Source organism: Canis lupus, chromosome 19 (genome assembly GCF_048164855.1).
Source record: "Canis lupus baileyi chromosome 19, mCanLup2.hap1, whole genome shotgun sequence".
In the NCBI taxonomy this organism is placed as follows: domain Eukaryota; kingdom Metazoa; phylum Chordata; class Mammalia; order Carnivora; family Canidae; genus Canis; species Canis lupus.
Window position 1 is genome coordinate 32785958 of NC_132856.1, and position 20414 is coordinate 32806371.

The window sequence follows — 20414 nt, forward strand, 5'->3', positions numbered from 1 at the left end:
GGCTTCTGCAGAGTACTGAAGGAGGCCAATTCTTTTTCCAGGAGGCCAGCCTGGAGGAATTGTCCTGGACAAGTTAATACTAGCACATAATAGGTACTCAATAAATATGGGTTAAATGAATGCATGAGTGAACGAATGAATGGATTTTGCCTTTTTACTGTGACATGGAATAATCATTAAAAAAAAAAAAAAAAAAGAATTGACTTGCAGTGAGTGAGTAGTAGCCAAAGAGAACCTCAGCTCTATCTCTCCACCTTCTCCTCCTCTGTGCATATCATGCTTGTCCTTGCCGGCCTGTCACCTGCTCTTCTCCTTTCCTAGAAGGAAAGCCACCCAGGTTTGCACATGACAGCCACTCCATGCATGCTGATCATTATTCTTGTTGCTACTGGCGCTCTTTTCATTGGCCAGAGCTCCGTTTAAGGGCCCCCAACACAATTGCCCTGATTCTCAGAAAAGAAAGAAGCTTTTCTGCATCTGGGCCATCTCCACCACTTTACATAGGAAGAATCACAGAATCCACAAGGTAGAAGTGACGTGTGCAACTAGAGGGAACATCAGAGGAGGAGACTGAGGTCTCTACTTCTGAAGCCTTAATAAAATTAGAGCCTAAGTAGCTGCAGATTATTTTGTTTTAACACACCTTGTCTTGGTCTCTAGATACTATTTCCCTTTTTTCCAGAGATTAATTGCCCCCTCTAGTGGGGCCATGTACATTCCAGTTTACCATAGTCTACTCCACTCCCTATATCCTCTCAGGCTAGCCTGCTTCACTCCTTCATATCACCTAACTGGCCTCCGAGGCATCTGACTTTTCAACCCCCATCTCTATGCCTCCACTTAGAAAATTCAATCAGTATACAACTGGTCCCCGTAGGCTGCTTCCCAGTTAAAGAGTTGGCTGCCTTCAAAACTCAGGGGAAACTGGCCATTGCCTAGCGCTTAAGGCAATCGATCTGAGTAATCTGTAATCCTGAGTCCCCCAGCATTCTGGTTTTTAAATTGTGTTTAATGTGCAATAATCTTATTTTCTTCAGCAGATTCTAGGTTACTGGGATAGAGACTTACTCTTTCACATCTCTGTAGTCTGCAAGTTATCAGACTTAATAAGGTTTACACTTCTATGTTTTCAGAAATTCCCAGGGAATATGCTAAAAGAAAGATTTCCTAGAATTTGTGATTTGGCTATCCTGGGCAGGGAACAGAAAGGGCATATGGTGATTTTGTCTGATTCTGCCGTGAGTGATCCAAAAATGGAACTTCAAGAGACACAAGGCACTAGGCCTGTAGAAGAGATCCATTAAAGACTCGTAAATGGAGTCATGCCCACCAGAGGGATACAGTTGGGACTATAAGGTCCAACTTGAGTCTGCAGACGTGTTTCATTCTATTCACCCTGTGAATTCCCATAGAATTATGGAAAAACAAAAGGAAACTGGATTGTAAATATTTTTTAAAAAATGAAAATGTCGTAAATCGGATTTGTGCCTTCTCTCACTTAAAAACAAACAAACAAACAAAAAATCAGATCACATAAAGGCTCTAATGCCCTCCTTCCTGGGTACAATCAACTATGCGTATGTGCTACATACACTCCCTCCCAACAACAATTTCCATAAGTTACCACTGTCTCTCCAGGCCCTATGATAATAGCCCTCCCCCCTCTCTCTTGGCCCACACAGACATTTGCTTTTGTGACTCCCATCTTCACAGCACCCTCACGCCTCTTTGGTGATCCCATCATTTTATCAGGGTAGCAGCCGTCTTGTTTAAGATCTGCGTGACAATGTCATCTATTTGTTGGTAAAGGCACATTCTACAGCCTTGCAGCTCAACTGAGAAGGAAGAGAGCAAGTCTAGCACTATGGTGATCTTGAAACATGTGCCCATGTTCAGATGAATGGATGAAAGGGTTTAGAAACCCTGGGATGAGGTTTTTAAAATGGTATCCCAACCTAAAAAATTGGGGGTGGTTGGTAGAGGACTGGGAAGTAGATTAATTCACATCCCTTGTAAGACATCGCAATCAAACTACGAAACTACTGAGTGACAGAAGAAGTCCGATCCAATAGTTGACAACCAGCCACAGCCAAAGCAGAATGGCTGTTAATAAGAAATATTCCTTCCTGGCTGGGAGTGGAGGCAGAGGGGCGGGTGGGGGGAGGGTTCCTGCAAAAACCCTGGTGGTCAACTGTAAGTAAATGAAATATCACTTGTGGGAGAGCTCAAACAATTCTACACTGATTCATTAGGATTGTTCAGAAACTATTTGATTGCATAAATCTCGGACATCATAGTATTTGTGAGCTACAATAAGGCCCCAGGGCCCATCTGACACAACTTGCACATTGTAAAATCTGAGGCTTAGTGAGGAATCTGAGGCTTAGGGAGGAATTGAGGCTTAGGGAGGAATTGAGGCTTAGGGAGGAGAGTTGCCATTTATTTGGACCCATAGTTCTTAGAATAATTTTCAGAGTAAAAATCAAAACCTCGTAGACCAGTATATGTAAGTAACTTGGGGCCTTGTTAAAATACAGATTCTAATTCTGCAGATCTGGGCAGGGCCTGAGATAGTACTTTTCTAGGAAACCCCCAGGTAGCCACCAAGGCTGCTGGTCAAGAGCCACACTTCCCGAAAAAGACACGGGGGATTTAGATCGAATATAACAACTTGAAGGTAATCTCAAAACTAACTCCTGTGGGTCAAGAGAAGCAAGTCTCAGGAAACCTAGAGAGAACACGGATTCCTAGAATGCTAGAACAAATTTCATCTTGATAATGTTTCAAAAATCTCCCAGCCAAAGATTTCACAAGTCCCCATTCGCCTGCAGATGTTTCCTGTAAATGCATGGACTTTATTTCCCAATGATCCTACTTAGAAAACTTCTCATACACAGGGTGGAGTCCTGAGAGGTAGGGAAGGGGAGAGCAAGGGAAAATAACTTTGCTGTGAGTGCTTTCTTCTCATTCCCTACCATGTGGTCTGGAGACTCCAAACCCAGGGCCCCCATGATGACTTAGGCAAAAAGCAAGGAACTCTCCCTGCTAAATTCAGCCAGAAGTCAAGCAAAGGCCATTTGGGAGAACTTAGCTCCCTGCACCAGAAAACAGAAGTAGAGTGGCTCAGCCAGCCAGCAGGGGGATCAGACTATATTCACAGCTTAAACATTTGATCTCAAGTTAGATATCTGGTTCTCAGATTCCATCATCCTGCTCAGCACCAAACCGTAAGAAGTGATAAATCCAGGGCAGGGTTTTTCAGTCAAGGCACTCAGGACATTTGGGGTTGATAATTTTTGGTTGTTAGGGAGAGGGCATTTAGCAGCATCCCTCAGCTCTATCCACTAGATGCCAGTAGCAGAGCCCCTACTGCTGCCAAGTTGTGACAATTAAAAATGTTTTCAGACATGGCCAAATGTCCCATGGGGGGTAAAATTACCCCTGATTGAGAACTACTGTTCTGTAGTCGAATGCTGGGATTCAAGTCCTAGGTCTCATGTTTATTAGCTGTGAGGACCAGGCCATATTACCTACCTCTCTAACATCAGTTCCCTGATCTCCAAAATGGACATAATAACATTAATATTGTTATTACCTTGTTAGATCATTGGGAGGACTGGATGAATTAATGAATGTATAGCCCTCAGAACAGTGCTTGGAACAGAGTAAGGACTAAAGGAGTGTCTGCTGTACCACCTGCTTAGACCCCCTTCCTGTCATTGTCACGTCACCCAGCCTGATGCTGCCCCATCACTCAAACTGAAAACCTTGTGGGGCCAGTTTCCCAAATTCTACAACTCTTGACATTTAAGCCCCTTACTTCTTTCTCCTTATTATCTGAGAGCTAGAGAAGTGAGCGGCATAAGAAATGCTTTCCCCTCAGGTTCAAAAGAGACAGTGAGAAAGGAAGCGGAGAAGAGTGTGAATTGAATCCCCAAAGAGTCCATATGTGAGAGGTTCTTTTCATGCCTAAGGATTTTATATTCAGTTTCTCCTGGAAAGGTGGGCAGATCAACTCTCCCGAATAAGCTAGAGCCGCATTGGCCCCTTCTAACCCCATCCTTCTCAACCCCTTATGGTTGGTGGTCTGTGTCTGCCTGTCTGTCTGTCTGTGTCTCTCTCTTAGACAGACAAACACACACACAAAGCAGGAAGAGAAAGAGATTTAGACATTTATTTTGTTTTGGCAAATCTACCACTGATTTAACAAGCCAAAGACTTTTGTTGGCTTTAGAACCCTGAATGGGAAAAGGTACCCTCAGTCATTATTTGTTTTCCATACATTTTTTTAATTCCATATTTAGGATCAGTCAAGGACAGCAAACATTCCTGTTAGTTTGTAGGGCAGGTTTGTATCTACGATACTTTCATGGTGTTAGCACTGGCTGTCTCATTCCTCAACCTAGGAGAAACAACCTCTGTGCTGCTCCGAGGAGCTTGAATTCTGGGCCATTTCACAAACTCATGGTGGGGAGGGGGCATGAGGGGCTGAGCACACCGTGACATCCACCATAGCTCAGTGAAGGGACCCAGGGGTGAGAAATGAGATGGCAAACACCAGCCTGGCAGCATTTCCATCAGAGGAAGAGAGGTAAGGCCTAGGGTATCTCAAGGGAGCCTGGGAATATAACACAATGCCTGCACATATTTTCTAGATTCTAGATGAGCGGAATGAAAAGCAAAAGCAAAAAGTAAAAAAAAAAAAAAAAAAAAAGGTTTAAGGAGAATAATGACTCAAGAAACAATATCAGCACAATAAACAAGAGATTGCCAAGCTGCAGTTGCAGGTTGAAGGTTAGGCAAATCCTTATACATAACAAACAAGCAATTTAAATGACTCCTGGACAGTCTCGGAGGCATCATTTGAAGCACCACCTTGAATTTATTTTGCAGCAGTTGCCATGCCAACAGTAAGATTATATTCCAAAGGGTAAATGGACACTCCACCCCCAAGCTGCCAACCACGCTGGGTTTCTCACTGCTCCCCAGGCCAGCCGTGCCAGCTTCCATCCTCCCCCAACACTGTCACAAGTTGTCTGGGAGGTGAAGACTTTCCTACCCTTAGGCCCTCCCTCTCCTCTGTGGTCAGAACACTCTGCTCACACCCTTATAATGCCACATGCTGATGCTCAGGCTGGACCATGAGCCCCGTACCCCAACATGGTTGGCAATGCATTCAGCCCGTCCTTGAGCCTACCCCAGGGTCTGCAATGCAACAGGTGATGTGAACAGTTAGGCTGGCAAATGCCAAAAAGATGCCTCAGAAACTACACCTGCTATACAGTGTGGTGTTTGCATTATGTGGTTGCATTAAAATGTGGTTGCATTAAATGCATAAAACCACATAATGTGGTTGCATTAAAAAAAAAAAACTATACGTTAAGAACTGAAGAAAATGCCTTACACCAGAGTAGATGCTTAATATTTGTTGAATGGATCAACAAGTGAATGAATAATAAATGAATACAAGTCAAATAAGGTGAGCTTTTACAGTAATTCTCTTTCCTCACAGCTGAAGTTTACCTGTTAAAGACTGGGCATCTGTTCACAGCAGAATTGGTCCCACAAATCAGATTCTAATTCCTGTCATCCACCTGCCAGGTCCAGTTTCAAGCTCTTCACTAACATTCTCTTCCTGCAAGGTTAGTTCTACTTGAAGTAGGGGAAACAGAGGTTCAGGAAGGGAAAGCAAATCTCTGCCGCCACCACCAAACTATATTAAGATGGCAAGTGGCGGAGGTGGGCTTTGAATCTGCATATGTGTATTCCCCAGACCCTTTCCCCAGCCCTAGCACAGAGCCTAAGTGCCCGCTCTCCAAAGTCAGGAGACCTAAGCTCTAATCCTAGCCTGCCTCCCACCAGCTCTGTAACCGTGAACTAATACCTTACACTCTACTCTCTCAACTTCCAGTTGTTAGAATGTAAACCAATCACGTCTCTCCTCCTGGTGCTGATGGGGAGAGAGAATGAGACCACGCACCAGAAGCACTCACTCTCAGCCTGGCACACTTGGTGAAGAGGAAAACGAGGATTATTGGTGATATCACTAGGACTTGCACAAAATAATGTATTTTCCACTTTGGGAAATGTAGGCTGTAGACCACTTAAGGACGAGAGTCGGCTCATATTTGTATGACTGTAAACACAGGACACAGCCACGTGGACACTCAGACAGCAAGTTCTCCTATTTGCAAATGCCCCTTCCTCTCTTTTTCTCTTAAGTAAAAAAGGATAAATGCCATTCTAACTGAATGTGCTTAAACTTTTATATAAATATCAACATGCATGTTTGTTTCTATTTAGTTTATTTATATTATTTTTAATGTCTTAGAATATTTATTTTTCAATCATTGGTGAACAGAAGGATCTTTGTTCTATCTTTAGCCGACCTCGTTTCTGTCTTCCTTTATTGGAGCTTCTGTTTGCAACACAGATGTGTATCAACATTATTTTCTGACTTCTCCCTTAATTACTGGCCTAGTTTGAAAGCAGAAGGCAAAGAAAACATCTTGGTAAATGGACATAGAGAGAAAAAAGAAATAATAAAGGGTGAGGGGCAAGAACCAGAATCCTCCAACTCTCTCTCCGTTCCTGTCAGGTGCACCTGAGGTTTTGGTAAATGCAGGCTCGCCTTGGAAGGTGGGTGAAGGGAAACTTTTCAGACCATCCAGTTCTGGAAATTTCCTCTAATGTATCTCAGATTTCAAGACTCTGACGTCAAATGTTCTTGTACTGATCCATTTGGGAAACAGCAGTGCTCAACGGCCTTTGAAATTTCTCATTTTGGACACAACTCAGAGCAGCCGAGAGCATTCACCACAGCACAAAATTTTGACAGGAGACTCTTAGAGGTTTTGTAACTAAAGATAACTGTACCACTTGGAAGGACCTCCTGTCTGGAAGGACCTCCTGCCTGATTTCTGCGTCATCATCCTACTGCCTTAAGGAACACAGATAGGGAGGAGGAGCAAGTGAACTGTTTGAGGGAAGATTTAGGAGATGAGTATAAAGGGCACAAGAAATGACTGTCTCAGCTTTGCAGCAAATGAAGCCCAACTGGCGTCAGCTGTGACAAAGGTTCAGGTTGTTTGGGAAGTGGGTCCTCTTACTGTAAAAGTGGCAGAGCTGATGAGGACAGCCTTGAGGACTACGAATTTGTCAACAGAATGAAATCCTCAAAGTCAGAGGCCACTTCATAGACCTTTCATCAGACTTGCCCTGTGTCCCAGAGGACACTGGGGACATAATCGGTGATCGGTAACCGTGACCAAAAATCTATCCTCTTTGAAGTAGAAGCTTTTCTATATATACATTTTTAAAGGAAATAGAGAGAAGCTATCAGAATCAAGAGTCAGAAAGAATCAGAAAGATCTGTATTCAGATCTCTCTCTCACCTCTTACTAATTGTACAACCTGTCAGGTAAGGCTCTCTTGGTCTTTTGATCTCTAAAATGGGATAACACTGGGACCCACCTTGCAAAGCTCAGTAGGGACTGAACTGTGAATAAAGCACATTGCATGAGAAAGCAGGCAGGCAGGCACAGTCACGCTCCAACTGTACTAACTATTGCTGGTGATAAGGCTAATGAAGTAAGGTGTTAGATTGCTGTGGTCTGCCTGAAGAAATATGTTTCACTATTTATGAAGTAGAGAATGTGTCCGGTTTTCCATTGTTACTGGAAAATAAGCCACTTGTCTTTCAGAAAGGCAGGTATAGGAGTGCCTAGATGGCTCAGTTGGTTGTGCATCTGACTCTTAGTTTCGGCTCAGGTCATGATCTCATGGGTTGCAGGATCGAGCCCCACATCAGGCTCCCCACTCAGCAAAGAGTCTGCCTAAACATTCTCTCTCTCTACCTCTACCCCACTCTCTTTCTCCCTCTCAAATAAATACGTCTTTTTTTAAAAAGGTTGTATAAGATTGATATAAGTTTGATACAATAATATCTACACGATTATACAATAAATCTCCTTATCACAGAAGATTATAGTCAGAGGCATGCTGGCAAATGTGCAACTGATTGCCCAAAAATATTTATGTGTATATAAATTTTTAAAATTATTATAAATTTTACTGATACAAAGACTATGTAGCACACAATTTACAAATAAGAAAATCTACAGTATTCTTTATGTTAAATTCAAATTGATTCCAACTGATTGGTATAGAACGATTTTGTTTATTTTTACTGAACCTTTGTCTTTGTAGCCATTCACCTTGATTTAATATGTAGCTCTAGGGTCCTGGCTGCTGATGCAACATACTTTTAAGCACACAATGTATCATTAACATTTTCTCATCACCTTATTGGGTCTAAACAATCAGCATAACAATGAATCCTGGTCTCATTTTGTAGCCTTTACCAGTTTCCTGGTGTAAATATTCCCAACATAGCTGCTTTCTAGCTACTCACAGGGTGTCAGTGAATGTAGCATTGGGAAGGGATGCTCAGTGGCATGCCATTAGAGCATTTGACTATACAGATACAATAGATATGATGACCTCAGAAACAGAGAAATAGTATGAAAATGGAATAATGATTAGGAAATGATAGCTGTTGAGTCATTTTAACCTTTGTTTTTAACATAATTTATTTAATTGTAACGTTCGTATTTATTTTTGGTGAGGTTTAACAACTAGCTTATAAAGTTCCTGAAAATTTGGGGTGCCTGAGAGGCTCAGTCAGTTAAGATCTGACTCTTGATTTCAGCTCAAGTCATGATCTCAGGGTTGTGGGGTCAAGCGCCAGGTCAGGCTCTCTGCTCAGTGTGGAGTGTGCTTGAGATTCTCTATCTCTCTCTTTCTCTCTCTCTCTCTCTCTCTCTCTCTCTCTCTCTCTCTCTCTCTCTCCTCTGGTTCTTTCTCCCTAAAAAAGATAAACAAGTCTTTTTAAAAAATTCCTGAAAATTGAAGACTCACTTCTGCTTGTGATTGGAACTGGTCACAGCATACCACCTTGAGAGGGAAGAATCTTTCTGACCCACAGCTCCATTCCCATTATGCCTGAAGCAGCTTTTTAATGAATTGAATCACATTTCAAAATCTCACCTTACATATTTAATTTCCTCCCACTCTTCTCTTATTGTCTAAGAACCTTTCCTACCCTCTTCCTCTGTCCTTTCTCTTTACTTGCTGTCATTTCCTTGGTCAGTGCCTTTGCCACTTCACATTGGGACCACTAAAGGATCCTCTTAACCATTTCCTGCCTCCTGTCCTTTCTTACTCAACATCATTCTATATTCTCCTCCCAAATTTATTTCCTTCACATGATCCCTTAGGCCAGTCTTCTGCTCCAAAGCCTTCCATGGTCCTTTCAAGCCCAAAAGGATAGAATTCAACCTCTAGAAATTCTGGTGATAATTGCAGAGCGATGTGAATGCACTTGGTGCCACAGAACTATTCACTTAAAAACGGTTAAAATGGTAGTACTGGAGGTCCTAGCCTCAGCAATCAGACAACAAAAAGACATTAAAGGCATTCAAATTGGCAAAGAAGAAGTCAAACTCTCCCTCTTCGCCGATGACATGATACCCTACATAGAAAACCCAAAAGCCTCAACCCCAAGATTGCTAGAACTCATACAGCAATTTGGTAGCGTGGCAGGATACCAAATCAATGCCCAGAAATCAATGAAACTGAAGAAAGAGAAATTAAGGAGTCAATCCCATTTACAATTGCACCCAAAAGCATAAGATACCTAGGAATAAACCTAACCAAAGAGGTAAAGGATCTATACCCTAAAAACTATAGAACATTTCTGAAAGAAATTGAGGAAGACACAAAGAGATGGAAAAATATTCCATGCTCATGGATTGGCAGAATTAATATTGTGAAAATGTCAATGTTACCCAGGGCAATTACACGTTTAATGCAATCCCTATCAAAATACCATGGACTTTCTTCAGAGAGTTGAAACAAATTATTTTAAGATTTGTGTGGAATCAGAAAAGACCCCGAATAGCCAGGGGAATTTTAAAAAAGAAAACCATATCTGGGGGCATCACAATGCCAGATTTCAGGTTGTACTACAAAGCTGTGGTCATCAAGACAGTGTGGTACTGGCACAAAAACAGACACATAGAGCAATGGAACAGAATAGAGAAGCCAGAAGTGGACCCTGAACTTTATGGTCAACTAATATTCGATAAAGGAGGAAAGACTATCCATTGGAAGAAAGACAGTCTCTTCAATAAATGGTGCTGGGAAAATTGGACATCCACATGCAGAAGAATGAAACTAGACCACTCTCTTGCACCATACACAAAGATAAACTCAAAATGGATGAAAGATCTAAATGTGAGACAAGATTCCATCAAAATCCTAGAGGAGAACACAGGCAACACCCTTTTTGAACTTGGCCACAGTAACTTCTTGCAAGATACATCCACGGAGGCAAAAGAAACAAAAGCAAAAATGAACTATTGGGACTTCATCAAGATAAGAAGCTTCTGCACAGAAGAAACAGTCAACAAAACTAAAAGACAACCTACAGAATGGGAGAAGATATTTGCAAATGACGTATCAGATAAAGGGTTAGTTTCCAAGATCCATAAAGAACTTATTAAACCCAACACCAAAGAAACAAACAATCCAATCATGAAATGGGCAAAAGACATGAAGAGAAATCTCACAGAGGAAGATATAGACATGGCCAACAAGCACATGAGAAAATGCTCTGCATCACTTGCCATCAGGGAAATGCAAATCAAAACCACAATGAGATACCACCTCACACCAGTGAGAATGGGGAAAATTAACAAGGCAGGAAACCACAAATTTTGGAGAGGATGCGGAGAAAAGGGAACCCTCTTACACTGTTGGTGGGAATGTGAACTGGTGCAGCCACTCTGGAAAACTGTGTGGAGGTTCCTCAAAGAGTTAAAAATAGACCTGCCCTACGACCCAGCAATTGCACTGTTGGGGATTTACCCCAAAGATTCAGATGCAATGAAACGCCGAGACACCTGCACCCCGATGTTTATAGCAGCAATGTCCACAATAGCCAAACTGTGGAAAGAGCCTCGGTGTCCATTGAAAGATGAATGGATAAAGAAGCTGTGGTCTATGTATACAATGGAATATTACTCAGCCATTAGAAATGACAAATACCCACCATTTGCTTCAACGTGGATGGAACTGGAGGGTATTATGCTGAGTGAAGTAAGTCAATCGGAGAAGGACAAACAGTGTATGTTCTCATTCATTTGGGGAATATAAGTAATAGTGAAAGGGAATATAAGGGAAGGGAGAAGAAATGTGTGGGAAATATCAGAAAGAGAGACAGAACATGAAGACTCCTAACTCTGGGAAACGAACTAGGGGTGGTGGAAGGGGAGGAGGGCGGGGCGTGGGGGTGTGTGGGTGACGGGCACTGAGGGGGACACTTGACGGGATGAGCACTGGGTGTTATTCTGTATGTTGGTAAATTGAACACAAATAAAAAAATGGTTAAAATGGTAAACATTATACTATGTGTGTTTTATCACGATTAAAAAAAAAATCCTGGGGCATCTGTGTGACTGAGTCAGTGTTAACTCTTGATTTCAGCTCAGGTCATGATCTTAGGGTCATGGGATCAAGCCTTGAATCAGACTCTATGCTCAGTGTGGAGTCAGCCTGAGATTCTCTATCTCCCCTTATCCCTCCCCCACCTCCACTTGCATGTTCTCTAAATAAATACATAAATGAATAAAATATTTTAAAAAAATATCACTAGAAAGACAACCAAGGCCCTAAAATTCTGCCTTTGTTTAGAACTTACTAAACTTATCTTTCATTTCTATCATTGATGCTACTAACCTATACTCACTGATCCCATGCACTGCACATTCATTAAACCTCAGTACGATCCTATGAAATAAGTACTGTTCTTGCAGAGAGTAACACGGAAGGTGAAATATCTGGAAGAAGGTCACACCTGCCAAAGTGCTGATTTGATGCCTGCATTTCTAACCATGCAAATGTAAATACTCAGACACTGTCATTTCTCTGTGATAGCTTCCTACCTAAGGGCCAGACCCTGGTGATGGAAGTGAGGCACTCCCCATGGATGCAAAATTTAAGGGAATAATAAAAATAAATAATATTTAAGGTAATATCTTAAAATAAAAATACAAAACTCCCATGATGAGCAAAGTATCAAAATTTTAAATAAAAACAGTATCTGACCATGCACTTAGAAAATTCTGCTTCACTCAACCTCACCCTTATCCTGGCCCTGATTCCAATGAAACCGTATTCACCATAGCAGGTGATAGCCCAAGGGTCACAGTTTGCCAATTTGACTTCTTAAAAAATAATGCATTAAAATATCATGTATCTTATTGCTGAGTTTCTTGGAGTCCCCCTAAATGTTGTGCCTGAAGCAAATGCCTCACTTGCTTTACTCAGTCCTGGCCCTACTGTCTTGTCAGCTAAAAATAAAGGGCCAAAACTCTATTTCTACCCCCTTCCATTTCTTAGGTCCCAGGTATCAACCTTCACACTGGTTCTACCACAAGGTAATGTGGCTATTTCAGGCTATAGGACATTTTCTTTTAAAGAAAGAGGAGAAAACTGTCAGAACAGACTATTTTGTTATTGTTACAATAGAACATTTCTGGAATCCAAATTATGTATCTATAGATTAAGAACTATTGAGATGCCGGAGTATCACCATGTCAAAAAGAAAGGGCTTTGGCCAAAATTTTCATAAGAATTTTATAACTAATGTGCCGCTTGGACACTGAAAACATTAGTTCAATATCTATTTATTGCTGAAAACACAATCACAGGCTTGCAGTACTAGGGAAAAAATAAACTGCCTTCATTTAATCTTTTAAGTTGTGAGATAATCTGGAGCTGATATGTAAAAAGGAATGTTTTCTAGTTTATTCTTTAGGTACAGGGGCATCCTCATGAGAAATTGCTCTCTGTATTTTTAAATAATTAAATGCCTAGGGCTTTCTCTCTCTCTCTCTCTCTCTCTCTCTCTCTCTCACACACACACACAGGAATTCAAGACAAATAAAATGGGTCATCTAATTTTGTTGTACCTTTATTAAAAGTCCCAAGTTTATAATCAAAGCATTGAATTAGTTCTGAGCTTGATGCTTTGAGTGGGCACTTCTCATGAATTAAGCCAGGTAGGCCTGAGCCATGCTCTATAAGATCCCGGGACAAACCCAGAGCACTAAACAAACATAAAAGGGTATCCTCCTTTAACAGGTATTTTCCTGTTAAAAAGGAAAGAATGGAAGAAAAAAATGTAAAAAGCACAAAACCAGTAAGTACATCCATATCAGACTATGCAAGAAGAGGTAATATCCAAAGTGGGCCACAAAGTCTGAATGGACCTGAGACCACGGGGACTTTTTGGATAAAGAGAAGCTAGAAAACTGGACTTGAACCCTCAACAGAAATGCTAGAGCCTTTAAATACTTTTCTTTCTGTGAGAGGATGACCAGAAAACCTCCTTTCTTTGCCTAGAGTTGCAGTATATGACTGCAGTCTTCCTGAAAGTAAGGGTGGGAGAAGCAGTTATGCACAAAGCATCAGAATCCACAGCGTCCATCACATGATCAGCTACAGGTCTAAATCTATGTGCAGCACGGTAACCCCCAGCTGAGAAACAAATCCACAAATGAGCAAAGGAGAATCACATCTTTAATTGCCCAATAGGGATATTTCTATGATTCAGGACATAAAGGATTTGTAAAGAAGTCCCTACCCCACCACACCCTCAACACCAATGATGATAAACCCAATGATATATTTTTCTTCATAAGATGACCTGCACAAGAACATGAAGTACCATGAGGGAGAATCAGGTGACACCAGCAAGTGGGGAGAATTAGCACCTCAAGAACTAAAGATAATCATCTGATTGAACCTATAAAATAAATGTGTTCAAAATCTTCAAAGATAAAAAAAAGGCACTGAAATCCTAGTGAAAGAACAGGACATTATTTTTAAAGTATCATGAAGATTTGAAAGCGAACCAAATAGAATATTGACAACAGAACGTCTAGTCATTAAACTTAAGACCGCAGTGACATATTGAACAACATATTGGATACATTCCAGGTGCGCTGGAACTGAGGAAACCACTCAGAATATAGACTCCAATAGAGAGACAACATAAAAGCAGCTATGAGTCAATAGGGACAGATTGCTAAGTCATCTATATTTCACAGAAGCTGCAGAAGAAGAATGTAGGGGAGGGCAATTTTCAAAAAGATAGAGCTAAGAAACTTCTAGAATTGAAGAGATCTAATATTGAGTTTGAGAATCTACTTCAAATCCAAGCTATATCTACATATATGTATATGCTTTTTTTTTTTTTTGCTTAGTTTTTTTTAATTATAAGAAGAAATTTCTCCCAGTTGGTTGAGTCCCTAAGACTTAACCCAAGGCCAGTATCTGTAGAAGCTGACAGATATCTTCAGAACATCATGGCTTCCCAGTGGGCCAGCACCCTGGGAGAAGTAGGTTTCATTGCATTCAACCTATTTTGGAATGAGCTAAGAGATCCAGCTCAGAGAAGTCATCTGTAGTATAAAAATTACATTCAAAGAGAGATGCTAATGTGGACACTAGATTGCTTTCCACATGCTGTTCAAGATCACACCTTTGTGAGATGCAATATTACTTATTAATGTCAATAATGTTATCTTCATTGATTTAGCAACTGATAATTATTAATATGCTCAGCACAGTGCTAAGCACTATATGAGCATTTTCTCATTTAATCCTTACAATAGCCTTTTAAGATAGGTGTGTATGTGTGTAAGTATAGATGAGTCAACAGAAACAGAGGAATCAAGAGTCTTGCCTAGGATCTCGGAGAACAGTGGGATTGGGACTTAAATCTGCTGGATGCCAACTACTTTATGGGTTAACTATAATTCAATGTGCATAACACAGAGGAAGTAGGTTACCACTGTTAAAGGAAATATGACTGCCCATTAGGAACACATAGACTCTACAAACTTTCTTGGGTTAACTTGGAGGTATTGCTATCCTTAATCTAGCAGGGCACCTGGAGAAGGTAGGTCTTTCTGATGGCCTGTGACGCTGGCACCTAGGTGCTTCAGAGCATAGAACTAAGCTGTTACACAGCCAGCCCGGGGATACTGATGGTGGCAAATCCATTAACAATCTCATCCTGGAGATTTATAAATATTGTTCGACGGGGAAAGGGAAAGACAGCCTGTTTATTTTGAGCATGGAGTGTTACATTCATTTTTCTTTAATGTCAGGCATATGCACATAAGATGTGCCTGTTTTCCAGCAATATGCTTTTTCCACAGAACACTGAATTAAAACAAATTGCTAATGGAGACACAAGTGAATGAATCAGAATCAAAGGGAAATACCAACACTGTCTCCAGCTAATCAGATCTCACAGGTTTTTTCCAGAAGATTCTGGCAGCTTCGTGGAAGCCAAAGTAGGCTTCTCTGTATAGGTGGCATCAAGCACTATTTTTTCAATATGCTCTCCCCAAATGTATGATACGCACTATTTTGAAGTCCGTACTTTTAGCTAGTCTTCTATTTCTCAGTGCAAAGAAACCCAATTTATTCTTTGTTCAAAGAAAAAGTGGAATCACAGGCCATCTCCACAGGAACTGATGAAAACATTGGCAAAACTTTCAGATAAAAGAGATCAAATTGTTTACCAGTCATCTTAAGAAAAAAGCATATAAATATATATTCCATTTTATGTTCACTCACAGACATTTTGAAAGAAGGGAGCTGGTTGGTGGGGGTGGGGGTGGCTCTGACATTCTTCCCGTGGGAAAACCTTTTAAAAAACCAATTCAGCATTTTAATCATTATACCAGGTCATCTGAAAAAAAGTGTTTAACTTTCACTCTAGTTTTCATTTCTTCCCTTGCTCCGCGATGGTTTTTCCTGTGCTGACAGAAACAGATTTCTGGCCCTCCAAAGAAACCTCATACACACAAGGCCAGCTTCCTGCTTGCTCTTTCACAGGGTAACAATCAATTTTTTAAAAGTTCTTTCTCTTTGTCTGAGGTACCCATATGCTTGGGTGAAGATTATAGGTTAAACTCCGCTGAAAGTAATTGAATTAGTTTGCCCTTAAATTTCTGGTCAATACCCCTGTCTGTGGATTCAGGCTTTCTACTGAAAATTGTGCTTTCCTAATGCTACTTCCAGACTCAGCTGTGTACTCAGATTTACAAGCAATAAATTGCTGGTTTGGAGGGAAATGGAGGTAAACGGTTTGGAGCAGAGAAAAATTAAAATGCTATTCTTTAGTTTTTCAACTTAAATTTCAGAATAAATGTCAAGGGCTACCCTTGGGTACCATGATCCAATTTCTCTCAGTTCAGCATGATCCGTGCTTCCTTGTCAGGGAAGGTTTTTGCATACATCCAGTGCTTGAAACTTTTGCTAGTGTCTGCTCGTAACAAAAAATCGTAAGTTGGTAAGTGGAACAAAAAGGAGATGGCAAATTTCCTTCAACGCCCAGAGTTAGTATCATTCTGCCTCTCATTTTTAAAGGCATTTGACCTGTCAGGGACAGTCACAAAGAAAATGGAACTCAGCTCTACACCATGAGGACAACCAGCCTGAACTCACCTAAAAGCCACCAAGAATTAACCAGTTCACATCTAAATGCTTGGCACATGTGCCTTAACTCCCCATCATGTACTTAAGATCAAGATTATTAATCAATAACTACCATATTTTCCAGTAGGTACAGACAGGTAGGGCCTCAAGATCCTTCTCCACAGAGCTCTGCAGGCAACTCCTACCAGTAGGATTTACAACCCTCCTGCTGAACCTGATGTAATCGATCTTCCTTTTCTAGGGTCTTCAGGCAGGTGATCCATTCATCTTATGAGGGAGTAAGATAGAGTAGTAAAAATTTTAAATAGAAAGGTAGAAGGACTAGGTCTGTGTCTCCACTCCACCATTAACAAGTTCTTTGCCCTTGGTCAAATTACCTGTTCTCTTGTAACTTCAATTTTTGAAAATCTACAAGTAGCTCTAATCTGATCAGAAAATGTCAATCATGACTCACGGACTCCTGGGAGAAGCATGAAAATTTCAAGAGGGCCTGGAATTCATGACATTCAAAACATTGTTTAAATATCAAATGAAAAAAAAATGAAAAAACAAATAAATATCAAATGAATGGCATGGCAACTAATTTTCCAAAGTCGATGGATGTTGTTGCAATGAATGAAAGACAAACTTAACCAAAATCACTATTGAATTTATAGTCACTATTTTCTTAATCAATAGGCACATCAAATAAAATGGTTATTCTTTACCTTTTGAAACCTCAGCACCCTCATCTGTTAATAGCATTTAAAAAAAAAAGAAGTCTGTTTCAAGGGACTTTAGTAAAGATCAAGCATATAATGCAAGAAAGGGCTTGATACAGACCCTGCCTGGCCCAGGTTAAGTGCTCTATTAGGCACAGACTAGGACATGGGCTTTCCACCGCACAGGGCTAGGGTGCTGTCACTTACTGGGCACAGGCTCTACATTTTCCCCTGGATAGGGATCATTAAATGTGAGTCAGGAAGTAGGGGATGATGATTTTTTAAAACACTTCCGTGAATTTAAGTGGTTAGGTAGTTCTGGGACATAGTTTGAAAGCTGGTTATATAAGTCCTGGAGAGCAAGGGTATTGCAAAACTCCTACTGTTCTCCCAATTTTAACAGGATTCCAAGTGCTACAACTTCCCCTATCCTGTAGCTCACATTTTTTTTTTTCATTATGTTTCCAGATTCTCAGCTGGTTAAACTGAAAATTTAATCCTACAGAGGCTGTGTGTTTGGCAGCTTTCTTCCAGCCCATATCCCATTTAGAGGAAGCAGCCAGCCAGTATTATTACCATCCTATGGATATACATACATCTTTGTTACAGAGGGGTCCCACATTTAAAAGGTTGGGAACCAATGGTGCAGAAGATTCCTTCTTATTTCTACAATATGATAGATTTTAGAGTTAAATGTAGCCAATACATAAAAGGCACTTTCAAGTGATAGGTCTAGAAACACAAAACCTATCAGTGCTAAATGGGATGGTCCAGTTCAATCCTATTCATCCAATCTCCCATGATCAAGAAGAACCAGTGGATACACAAAGACAATAGAGACTTAGACTGGGAAAAGACATTTCTATTCCATTCCTGCTAGTGCCATGATGCCAAAATCCACCAATTTTTTAGCACAGAAACCTATGAATGACATGTGCATCCTCCATTGTCTTCTTACTCCAATGTCCAGTCAGATCTATCAATTTTCCTAAATCATTTCTGAACTCCCAACTCCCCCTTTCATATCTAGACCCATACCTTGGACTACGTGGCCACTTGCTTTCATTTTGACAATAGCAACCTCCTAATTGATGTCCTCACTCTCTCTTCTGCACCCCCTTCAAATCACTCTCCTCCTTGTAGTCAGAATAAACTTTTATATTATATCTTGATGTCATTCTTCTGCCTGAAATCACCCCAAAACTTGCTGATGGACTTTACAGTGTATAGAGACCTGTATACTTTGATTCCTGCCCTACATCACCAATGCGCTCTTGTCCATCTCTCCTCTCCACTTGGCTTGTGTAGCCACATTGGCCTTCATTTAATTTCTCAAAGGCATCAAGCTCTTTTCCTGCTTTGGTGTCTCCTTGTAAGATAGTCTGTCTGCCCAGAGCAATCTTTCCTTTCCACTTCTCTTTGAACTGAAGCCTGTACCTCACTCTCAACGAGACCTGATGTCATCTCTGTCTAAAGAAGCTCAGTCTATCTCATCACTTTGTGTGCTTCTTGAAAACGCCATTATTTGTAACCATTCATTTATTTGCTTATTTTTCCTTTTTTTGGTTCTAGACTTAAGATTATAAATTCCTTGAGAGCAGAAGCCTAGCCAGGTTTTTTCACTGAGGTTATCTCCTGAGTCTAGAATAGGTCTTGGCACTCAGAAAGCCCACAATAAATATTCGTTGAATAGATAGAAGAGATCACCATGACAATTATTTCTAGTGATAACTTTTTAATTCATATCCTGTTGTATATGAACACTTCAAGGTAGGTTATCAAAAAGCTATTCAATCTCCCCCAGTTAAGAGCCTTTAGTCTTGGGTTGTCCAAGATGGCAGCCACCAGCTACATGTATCTTCTATATTATGGGACATTTCCACCATCCCAGAAAGTTCCATTAGACACACTACGTTAGGTATTGGGTTGAGTTGGGTCAATCCCTTCCATAGGAACTAACACGAAGAAATGATTCCTCATTTGCTTCCTAGTTCTAATACAAACTAGTCATAACCTGAGATCTTAAATGGTTATCCTTCAACATGAAACTATTTCAATTACAGTCCTTGATCAGCTTGGTTTACCAGGTATGAAAATGTGATTGACAGTGAGGAGTGAGCCTCTTGCTGAGAAATATGAAAACCAGGACAAACTCCTACAACTCCATTCAAAGCATTGCTTTGCTCTTCAGCTACAAAAGCTCTGTGGAAACTACTAGTCTTTTATTACTAGACTATTGTTTAATATTTTTCCAGTACCAAAAACTGCCGAGAGCATGAGCTGGAGCTCATGCTGGTCTCTGCCTTTTGGGACTTACCATTTAATTAGACAGATGGGGAAAAATACCCAAGCGTGGTTCCCAATCACATTTTTGAATAATAAGCTGGATTGCTGCTTCTGGCAGGATGTTACACTGACAGGAGGATGCAGCATGAGGTGTGATACGCCCCGCCACCCCTGCTCCATGCTGGTACCAGGGTGTGAGTGCTGCTTGTAAAACAACCATCTCTGGCTCACACGCAATTTGGGCTTTCCACTCCTGCTGAGACCCTCCTGTCTTGGGACTAATTCACTCTTGATCCAGTTTTCCTCTCTTCTTGGTGCTCTTAACACCTCCTTTACCCACCCTGTGAGGACTGGTCCACTTAGTTTGATCTTGCTCATTCTTCCTTGAGTTGGGGCATCTGTCTGAGTTCATATACAGGCAGATGCCTAAGTATCAGTGGGCCTACCTTGAGGGAAGTTGGTAACCTCTTTGCCAGGTGGGGAGGGATGATGCTCTAACTAAAAAGGAACAGAGATTGGGGTTCAGCCTGTCAGGTTAAGCTCATGTCTTGTTTTATTACCCTTCTTGGGATGGTGTAAAGTTCTGTCCCTTGCTTTTCACCAACAGGGTCTTCTAGTTGCATCTAGAAAACATTACACTCCGTTTCTTTTCATATTAACAGATTTATTGATATATAATTTAAATACCATAAAATTCTTCCACTTTAAGTCACAATTCAACAGAGTTGTGCAACCATCACAACAATTTGATTTTAGAACATTTCTACCAGTCCCTAAAGAAACCTCAATGCCCATTAGCAGTCACTCCTTGTTCCTACCCCCAATCTTAGGCAACCCCTAACCTACATT